The following is an 8,966-nucleotide window of genomic DNA, read 5'->3' as shown; positions in this document are numbered from 1 at the left end:
CTATTTCAGCTCCAACAATAAAACAATAAATAGAATATTTGTGATCACTCCTCGTCATTCCTTTAAGACACTACAGTATACTAAAGTTACTTCTCAGTTAAACTCTTATCTTTAGCATCTTTTATTTAGCTACATTCATCATGACTGAAATGACCTAAAACTAACTTAAACTAACTGAAACTGAGGCCAGTCCACTTTTCCAAATCCATACTAGTTCCTGTGGATCATTGTTGAGTCCAGTTGTCCTGAATTTAATCTGATAATTCACATTTTTCCATTGTCCTGCTGTATTTACTGCTACGTTTCACCATGTTTTTGCCACTCAGGCGCCAGCGACGTCAGTGCATACCCTCTATAGATGGAGCTTCCTCTTCTTGTCATTATCACTCTGTATATGGAAATAAAACAAACAGCAACAAGACTGCCACTTTATCTGAGTTCATCACCATTGAATTAATGGTAGGAAACCAAAGTTGTAGACGGCGTTTTTCTTCAATCAGTCGCCCATTACTTTTAACAAACATATCAAGCTAAATATTAAAGAATGGCCCGTATGGGGATCGAACCCATGACCTTGGCGTTATTAGCACCACGCTCTAACCATCTGAGCTAACCGGCCATCTGCCCAGCCACTTTTAGCTGGAGACACAACCCTAAGCAAGCTCACAATCAAAGCCACACTGAATCATTTCAATTACTTAAATGTTTCCTGCAGGGAAACACCAGGGCCACAAACAAATAGACTTTCAAACTCAAGGAAATCTGATGTATACATGAAGTCAAACCTGACACCAAAGCTTGAAAACCAAAAAAGCTGCAAAACATAAATCAGATTCATGGATAATAATTATTTCCTGATCATTAAATACACACATTCAGACATATATGTTATCCTATTTAGATGAATCTTTGTGTTTTTATTTGTAGACAGTAGCGTGTGTAGAGAGAGAGTCAGACTCACCATTCAAAGGCAGGTGTTGTGACTGCGTCTCCCTGGCTGGCATCAATCACTCTTCATACATCAGGAGTGGGAGGATCAAGCGCCTCCCTGAGCACAATGCTGAAAACTATTGGTGGGATCCAAACAAACAAACCACTTGTCTGCTCCTAGAATCATCAAAGAGTCGACTGGAAATCCAGTTTTGAGGCTTTGGTGGATTCTGACTGAACAAGAGACGTTCACGTGTGTCTGAAAACGCTGCTGTAGCATCCGTAACATCACATTTAAACAGACTTCGTCAACATAAAACCATATTCTTTGAGCGTTCTTAAAGTACTTTTACTCTCTATATAATGCATTTATAGCTACTGAAAGACTTAAACAGTCTAGCTCGTTTCATCCAGGCGTATTTCCAGGCAACGATCCACATATAAAGCGATTCACTTGTCGCCCATCACTTTGTAGATGACAGCTTGTCGCTGGAGGATGTTTCAGGCTCAGGTTGCCTTTGTAACCCTGTTGTATATTTCTCTTCCCAAATATGAACCAGTGAAAAAAGGAGAGCTTTAAACGCTGCTCTCTATCAGAAGAGAAAGGAGAATTCAGTAGTAAGAACTAAAGTCATGAACTGTGTTTACTTGAGGTAAAATATTTTTGGAACTCATTTGTTATCTGCTGTGTTTCCATCACCCCTAGAAATGTGCAAAGCATAAATATCGCAATAAAAAAAAATGGTAATGGAAACACTACACTACATTTCAAAAAAACTCTCAAATATCTAAGGCTAAAACGATTTTACGATCTCACAAGGTGGTTTTGACATAAAAGTGTAACGCAAAAGTGCAACGGAAACACTTCTTTTGCATTTCCCCATCAACAGAGATGATGCAGGGGGGTCATGTGACCAGTTCATTTGAAGTCCATCTTCCTCAGTGAAGTTTTGCGTGACAAGAATTAAAGAAAATTATGGGATATCACGAAAAGAATCTACAACAGTTACAGCTCATTTGCAAAACACATTTCAAGTGAAACACATACAAAGTTTATCAAAATTTCAGAAATATCACTTTTATTTTGCAAAAAAAACTGTAATGGAAACACAGCTAATGTTGCAACTTGAAATTAGTTGAATTTCATGCTCACTTTTACATCTCTAAAAAGCTTTTTTAATTTTTTGCTGTTTAGGAAAACGGCCGCTCCAGGCAGTTAATTTCTGTGTCTACTTTAGGTCAGACTCAAAAAAATATTTAAAAAGATAAGGAAAGCTGCAGAGCTAGTTCCTTTCACACAGTATTTTAGCAACACCTAATTTCCGGACAATGCAACTAGACGCACGTTAAGGCTAATAAACTAGATCTGTGAAAATAGTCCTTGTAGATCCTGTATTTTCATCCACAATGAAAGCATAAGGATAAGGAAACCATTAGAGGCTGCAGCTTTAAATTCAACCACCTGCTCGTGTATGTTGTGTTTGCTGATTTGAGTCTGAAGCCTCTTCTTCCCATTTTGCACCGTGCGGCGCCAAGACAGCTGCACCGTTAAACGTCCTGCAGCAGCTTCACACTCACTCAACTTTTTATTTGAATGCCTGCAGAGATGCGTGTGATCATGTTGCAGGTCTTGAACTTATAAAAACCCAGAGAGCAAACTCAGAGTCAGAGGTCCAACAAACATCGTGAGGACACGCTCGGCACAGCAGCGCAGGCAATATGTTTCCACTCCAGCGTGCTGCTGACTCTCAAGCATTACCAATTTAAATGTGGCCTTGGCATGGTGGGCTACAGGCGGACATGGAAAACCAACAACTGCTCTTCAGGTCTCTTATTTCAAATCTCATTATGCTCTGCCTGGAAGAAACAGCTTCCACCATCTATGGCCTCAACTTGGAGACCTTGGAGACTGCGGCTGCGTATGCACGGGGGCTTTCTGTGCTTTCGTGAATACATCCGTGTGCAAAACCATAATTAGACCTGCCTTCCAAAGTCAATCCTATTTCAAAGGGCTCCTGAGGGAGATATAACACTACCCGTAAACCCACGGCCCCTGCCTCAGTCACTCCTAATTACATTACAAATTCAATCAAGTGGAAACAAACAGCAGCAGTAGCAATCAAAAAAAAAGGGGGCGACTGTTCCTGCATTATGTGGACTGACAGTGACTCTTCAGCCGTCACCTGATGAATGCTGAAAGAGGGAAAATGTCTGTGGATTAAATGAGCGAAAAGTGAAAGAGGGATGATAGATGCGTTAAGAAGTGGTAACCTTGAGTTAGAAGAGAGAAAAGACGGATGGAGATGGGGAGATAAGAGGGAGGAGGAGGAGGAGGAGGATGAGGAGGACAGAGCCGCAGGCTGGAGAGGCAGAAAAACCCGGGGTCCGCGTTGAAATGTCAGATGAGTCAGAGGCATTCTGGGAAGACGCTCCCGCCGTTTAATGCGACTCCGCCGTCTGCAGTGCAGGCTGAGAGATTTTTTTTTTTTTTTTACAACGGCAACCATCGCCTCTATAACAAGCACCTGCAGCCACGTTGTGAAGGAGCTGTCTGCTCTGAGTGAGCGGGAAGTGACATTGATTAACCCTGACCGCCTGTAACACCAGATAACTGACGGGTTGCGCGGTGCAGAAGGTGCCACGGAGATTTTACCGCCGTGAAAAAAATCCTGAACGCGCTCCTCGAAGGCACGGACGCCCGGCGAGATGTGCTGTTCGGCTGCTTATGTGCACCTTTGGAGAGGCGGCGCAGATCAGACGACCCACCAGAAATCATTTCTGTAGAGGTGGGAGCATCACGCAGATCAAAGCAGATCATGTTTGTCGTCTGCTAACGAGTTGAGGGATAATTATCCGTGAGAAAGTAAACCTGGCGTGAGTGTAAATCTCTGAGTTGATCCCAGCCGGCGGCCTGTAACACTAGAGATGTTTATTTCTGTCTGAGCTGATGTGTGTGACGGACGGGCCGAGGGTCGGTAAGATGAGGAGAATGGAAAGTGCTTTGTGGTCAACTCAGGCTGCTGGAGATGCAGCGGAGAGAGTGTGTGTGAGAGGAGACGGGGGTGGGGGTGGGGGAGACAGCGGGGGGAGAAGGCAGAGGTCTAAATAAAGTTGCTGCTGATCCCACAGGCGCCTCCCATCGCTCCAGCTGTGACGGCGGTAAACAGAGACGGGATCTGAGTGTTTGCTGTGGCAACACGTGAGAGCAAGCCCTGTCATTAAGATCAACCCATCAAACACACACACACACACACACCTACACATTCACTACGCTGCAAAAAATAAATAAATAGATGAATAAAAATATGAGCTGACTACCGCGGCCGCGTCGCACACATCCTGTCTTAATCTGAGTGGAGGCATCTCATCCAAATAATATTATCGTACTGAGGGATGATTGCTCCCTGCACACACACACACACACACGCACACACGTACACGCACACACACGTACACACAGACGGATGGTGCAGCAGACTTCACCGCGCTGGTTAGTCACGACTCCTCAGCCCCGGGTGAATGTGTGTCTCTGCACTGCTAACCTCCTGCCCCCTCCCCTCCACTCACCTCCCCATCCGCTGCTCCTACATCCCTTCAGACTCCAGTATGCAACCAAACCTGGTTGCCAGGGCAACCTCTTATGTTGATGAGTTCACCTCTGTGTTAATCACTAGCAAGCAGTAATGGCCACACAGAGGGGGTGGGGGGAGGGGGACTTTCTTTGAGGTTATGGATTTAACTATGAGGGTCCTCTCAAAGATAGTACAAATGTGTGTGTGTGTGTGTGTGTGTGCAGTTGGAGTAGCTCCCCTTTAAAAAGCCTCACAACAACACAAAGATGTGGCTGACATCTTTTTTTTTTTCTTTCTCCCTGAACGGCAGCAAAGTTCAAAATCAATAAAACAGCAGCCGAGGAGAAACTCTAAAACCAATGGATCGATTCTTCTCTGCAGTGTTTTCTTTCTTTTTTCTTTTTTTACATTTAATTAAAAATATGTACTTATTCTTCCAATATTAATAAATACAATCTCAAGGCTGCAAGCGTGCAAAATATCGAGCAACAGCGAATTAACAGCAACATCAGTTCCTTATCTTCTAAAAGTCCTGCTCATCCTGATTATTGTTCATTTATCTGATCTAGATTATCTGCAGTTTAATTACAGTTTCTTATCCAAACCTCAGGGAGAAATATTGCACCTTTATAATAGAATATATAACACATGATAATAAGATTTAAAGATATAGTAGTGTAGTGTAAACCAACTAGAATAACAAACATGGTTATTATCATCTAAAACTACGTTATTCCATATAATTAGTAGTTTTAAGTATATTTTTATGCTGATGTTTCTGTACTTTGTGTGACTGCTACCTTTACTTAGCATCTGCACACTTGTTGCACCCTCCTCTCAGCTTGTGATGTTTATTAGATCCACAGCGATGCACAAGTTCCCTCCTGTAGGAAGTCAGCCTCAGTTTACTTTCGCGAGGAGTCTGAGATGAGCTGAGAGCAGGAGGCAAACATTCAGCCTGAGAGGAAGACGCTGTGCATGCGTGTGTGTGTGTGTGTGTGGGTGGTTGGGTTGAGAAATGCTGCATCTCCGCACACACACGCAGAGCGTCGACACTGACATCTGCTCCATCTGTCGGCCCTGCCACTTCAGCACAGTGACGGAGAGCGGCGACATGTGCTGGGTGAAAACAGGTGAGTAGCCAGCCTCCCTGCACGGAGAATAAATATCTGCTCACACCAGAGACAGAGAGGCCACATAAGTCAGTGCACTTGATGGATTTTAACACTTGTTGCCTCATTTTTACTGAAAAAAACACGTTTTGAGTGTTAAAACACAAAACAAAACAAAAAAAACACGTAACTGAGACAAAAGAGAAATAAAGCTGAGACTAACTAACATCAAGCTCATCTGGAAAAAAAACAGATGAGGATGAAGATGAACTAAATGAGAGGAAAGAGCTTGCGGAAAAAGATGCAGCATCTTCAAAAACAAACACGGAGACAGAAACAAGTCCAATGACCTACTTTCAACAATCAGTATCATTTAATCACCTCAGTCAGAACAGACCTATCCTCATCTGTTCAACACTTGATCTGATGTTTTAAATTGAATTTCTCTGAGCATATTTGTCCAGTTTTCAGGAGCGACCGAAATATGGAGGGAGAATAACAACCAATCTTCTTCTTCTGTTGCATATACCGCAGATTAGACGCTCCACAGCAGAGGAAACCGTGGTCAGAAAATTAATTGTCATGATGATTTAGGTCCTGTGAACCCATACACCGTATGTTATCGGATTCATTTTATTTAGTGTCTATGTAAACAGTTAAACTGGAAGCATTAATCCAGATTATTTCGGGTTTAAGGGATAATATCTGCCCCTGCAAAGGTTGAGGCATGACATCAATAACTGATTAATTTTTATGAATGTATTTTTTTTTTATTTATATAATTTATATATTTATTTTTTTCCTCAAAACTTTATTTCTTAAAGATATGAGAGGAGTTCTAAAATAATTATTTGCATAAGTATTGTTAATATTATTTATATAATTGAAACTTCTTCCTCCAACTTTAAATGGGCTCCAACTAATAATCACCCAGACGCAGTGACTCTATTTCTCTGTAGCCTTGACAATCTTCGGTGGCTCCATCATCGGCGTGTCCTCATTTTAGCGCCTCTCTTTCAAATCCAGAAAATTCAGGTCACGTTTGTTTGTTTGTTTGTTTGTTTGTTTGTGGCCTTCAACTGCCGACTGCTGAGAGCAGATTCCTCTTTCTGCAGCTTTAAACTGAAAATAAAAGAGCAAAGTTTGCCGAGCCTGGCTGGAACCGAGTGTGACAGGAGGAAAAGTGCCTCCTCTGAAAGGATCGGTTTCACTCTGCAGCTTCTTGTTTTGGAAGCTTGATTTGATGAGACACGTGGAGGCGTACAGAACGTCTGAATTTCTCCTCCTTCACATCTTCTTAAATCCAGCTCCAGTTGCTGCATTTCAGTATTTCACTTCAGACGCTCGTCCTTATCTTCAGGGGTTGAATCTGCCGTTACAATCAGGCCGTTAAGCTGGGGTTGGCGCGGGAGCTGCTCTCTGAATCGATGGCTGCCCCGGCCTCCTGCCTGGGTTACATTCATCACAGCTTTATCAAGTGACACTGGGTTCAAATGTCCACGAAATGAGACAGAGACAGGAAAGTCTGTCTGTCTAGGAATGTAGTCAGACTCTCATCAGAATATGTAACATGTAACATCATTATAGGGAGAGAAAGAAATTCTGCATATAGATCCCTTCACAGTTTGTAAACAGTGTGACGTTTTTTTGAAGGGAGGAGCTTAGCTGGAGGCAAAACATCTCAAACACTATAGCCTGTAAACAGCAGTTAGCATATTTTAACGGACTGTTTGGGCAAGAATAGACGAGGAAAACATATATTTTAGAGAATATACTAATACACTCACTCCCCGAGACCATGTTAATTCAAAAAGTTGACTCCGACTGATGTGACTATAATCACTCACTGGATGGACGACTTGACCAAAGGAGGACACAGAGGGGACAGAGTCTGGTCTGTCTTTATCAAGTGAAGACTCTCCTACAAAGACATTACAAGAAGTAAGTGGAACCATTGTGGAGGGTAATGTAGTAAATGTAACTTCTACTTGGACACCCCTGAAACATGCAGCTAATGTTGAGTTAGCTCGCGGTTAGCATTAGCATTAGCGTGTATCAAGAATCAATCAAATAATAATTAATGTTATGTCAGTCACAAATTAGTGTAACTCATAACATTGTCCAGGCTTAAACTGATAATACATTAGATGTTAATCTAATCTTACCTGACAGTTGTTGTTGATGTTTGTCTCACTCCAATCCTTTCTTTTAATCGCGTTCAAATCCAAACCAAAGTTGTCTACGAGTAGCAGTGACTGGTATGCGATAACACTTCAAGTTAGTGTATTTGTTTTTTTAGGTTTTGCCCCCAAAAATACAACAAGACAACATTTTCCCAGTTGACAGTGACAATGTTGCCTCAAGCTTCTCTATGTTTTGCCTCCAACTAACGTTGTGACGCCACAGTGACGTAGGCGATGAATGGGTCTATAGTTCTACCACTGATCAGAACAATGAGACATTAAATGAATTAATCACTGTTGACTGTTCGTCCTTTAAAGTTATTTCACTGTCAGTATCTTTCACAACAGACATGACTGTGAAGAGCTCTCCCCAATGTCAGCAGCTCTATTGTAAACAAATTCAATTAAACAGGGCTCGGATGATGAGAATCCACCACTGCATCAAGTCCCTACAGACGTTTTGATGGAGCATAATCAGGTCCCAACTGAGTGACTCCAGACCCACACCACAAAAATTAGTAGGTGGGAGAAGAAACTTCAGAGGAATCTCTGCAGATACTGCAGATACGCTCTCTAATCTCAAATGTGCACACACTAGATTTTCACACCAGATCAAGGAGAATTGAGAGCACCAGCTCACATGATCTCACAAGGATGCAAATGTTAATAAAATGGAGGGCGTTTAACAGAACCAAGGACAGAGACAGTGAAGGACGGGAGGACGCAGTACAATCATTCCGCAGTGTACTTGAAGACACTCATAAAATGTATTCTGGGACATCTGTCTCATAACAAGTCACCACCTGATGCAACCTTGATAACACGGGCGTTGCAAGAATACATCTGAATGTTTGGACTTTTTAAATTTGATCGGTTTTGAATCTCGTGAATTTGGAGGCCAGGTCAACACCTTGTGCTGTTCTTCATGTTTTATTGTTTTTTTGTTTTTTTTGGTTGTTCCTAAAGTGTTTTTGTGTGTGTGCCTGCGTCAGGCTGCATCCTGCTGGAGATGGCTGCTGCTGCCATCAATGAGTACCATTGCTATGGGGTGGGGGGTGCCTGTTCTGGTCTATGTGGGTGGTACATGTCTAAGGAACATCTACATGAATGCCAGGTTCAACAGTTTCCCAGAAAAACAGTGAATTGTCACAAAATGGTCAGTGGTCATA

At 42.3% G+C, this 8,966-nt stretch overlaps 1 non-coding gene across 1 annotated transcript; it reads right to left on the bottom strand.

Annotated features, from left to right (window-relative positions):
- Positions 1 to 545: 545 nt before the first annotated feature.
- trnai-aau lies at positions 546 to 619 on the bottom strand. Its single transcript has one exon. It is a non-coding gene; the product is annotated as a tRNA-Ile (tRNA).
- Between the last annotated feature and the right edge of the window lie 8,347 nt (positions 620 to 8,966).

The sequence above is a fragment of the Mugil cephalus genome, chromosome 9, assembly GCF_022458985.1.
Source record: "Mugil cephalus isolate CIBA_MC_2020 chromosome 9, CIBA_Mcephalus_1.1, whole genome shotgun sequence".
Classification (NCBI taxonomy): Eukaryota; Metazoa; Chordata; class Actinopteri; order Mugiliformes; family Mugilidae; genus Mugil; species Mugil cephalus.
This window is presented reverse-complemented; position numbering and strand designations above follow the sequence as displayed.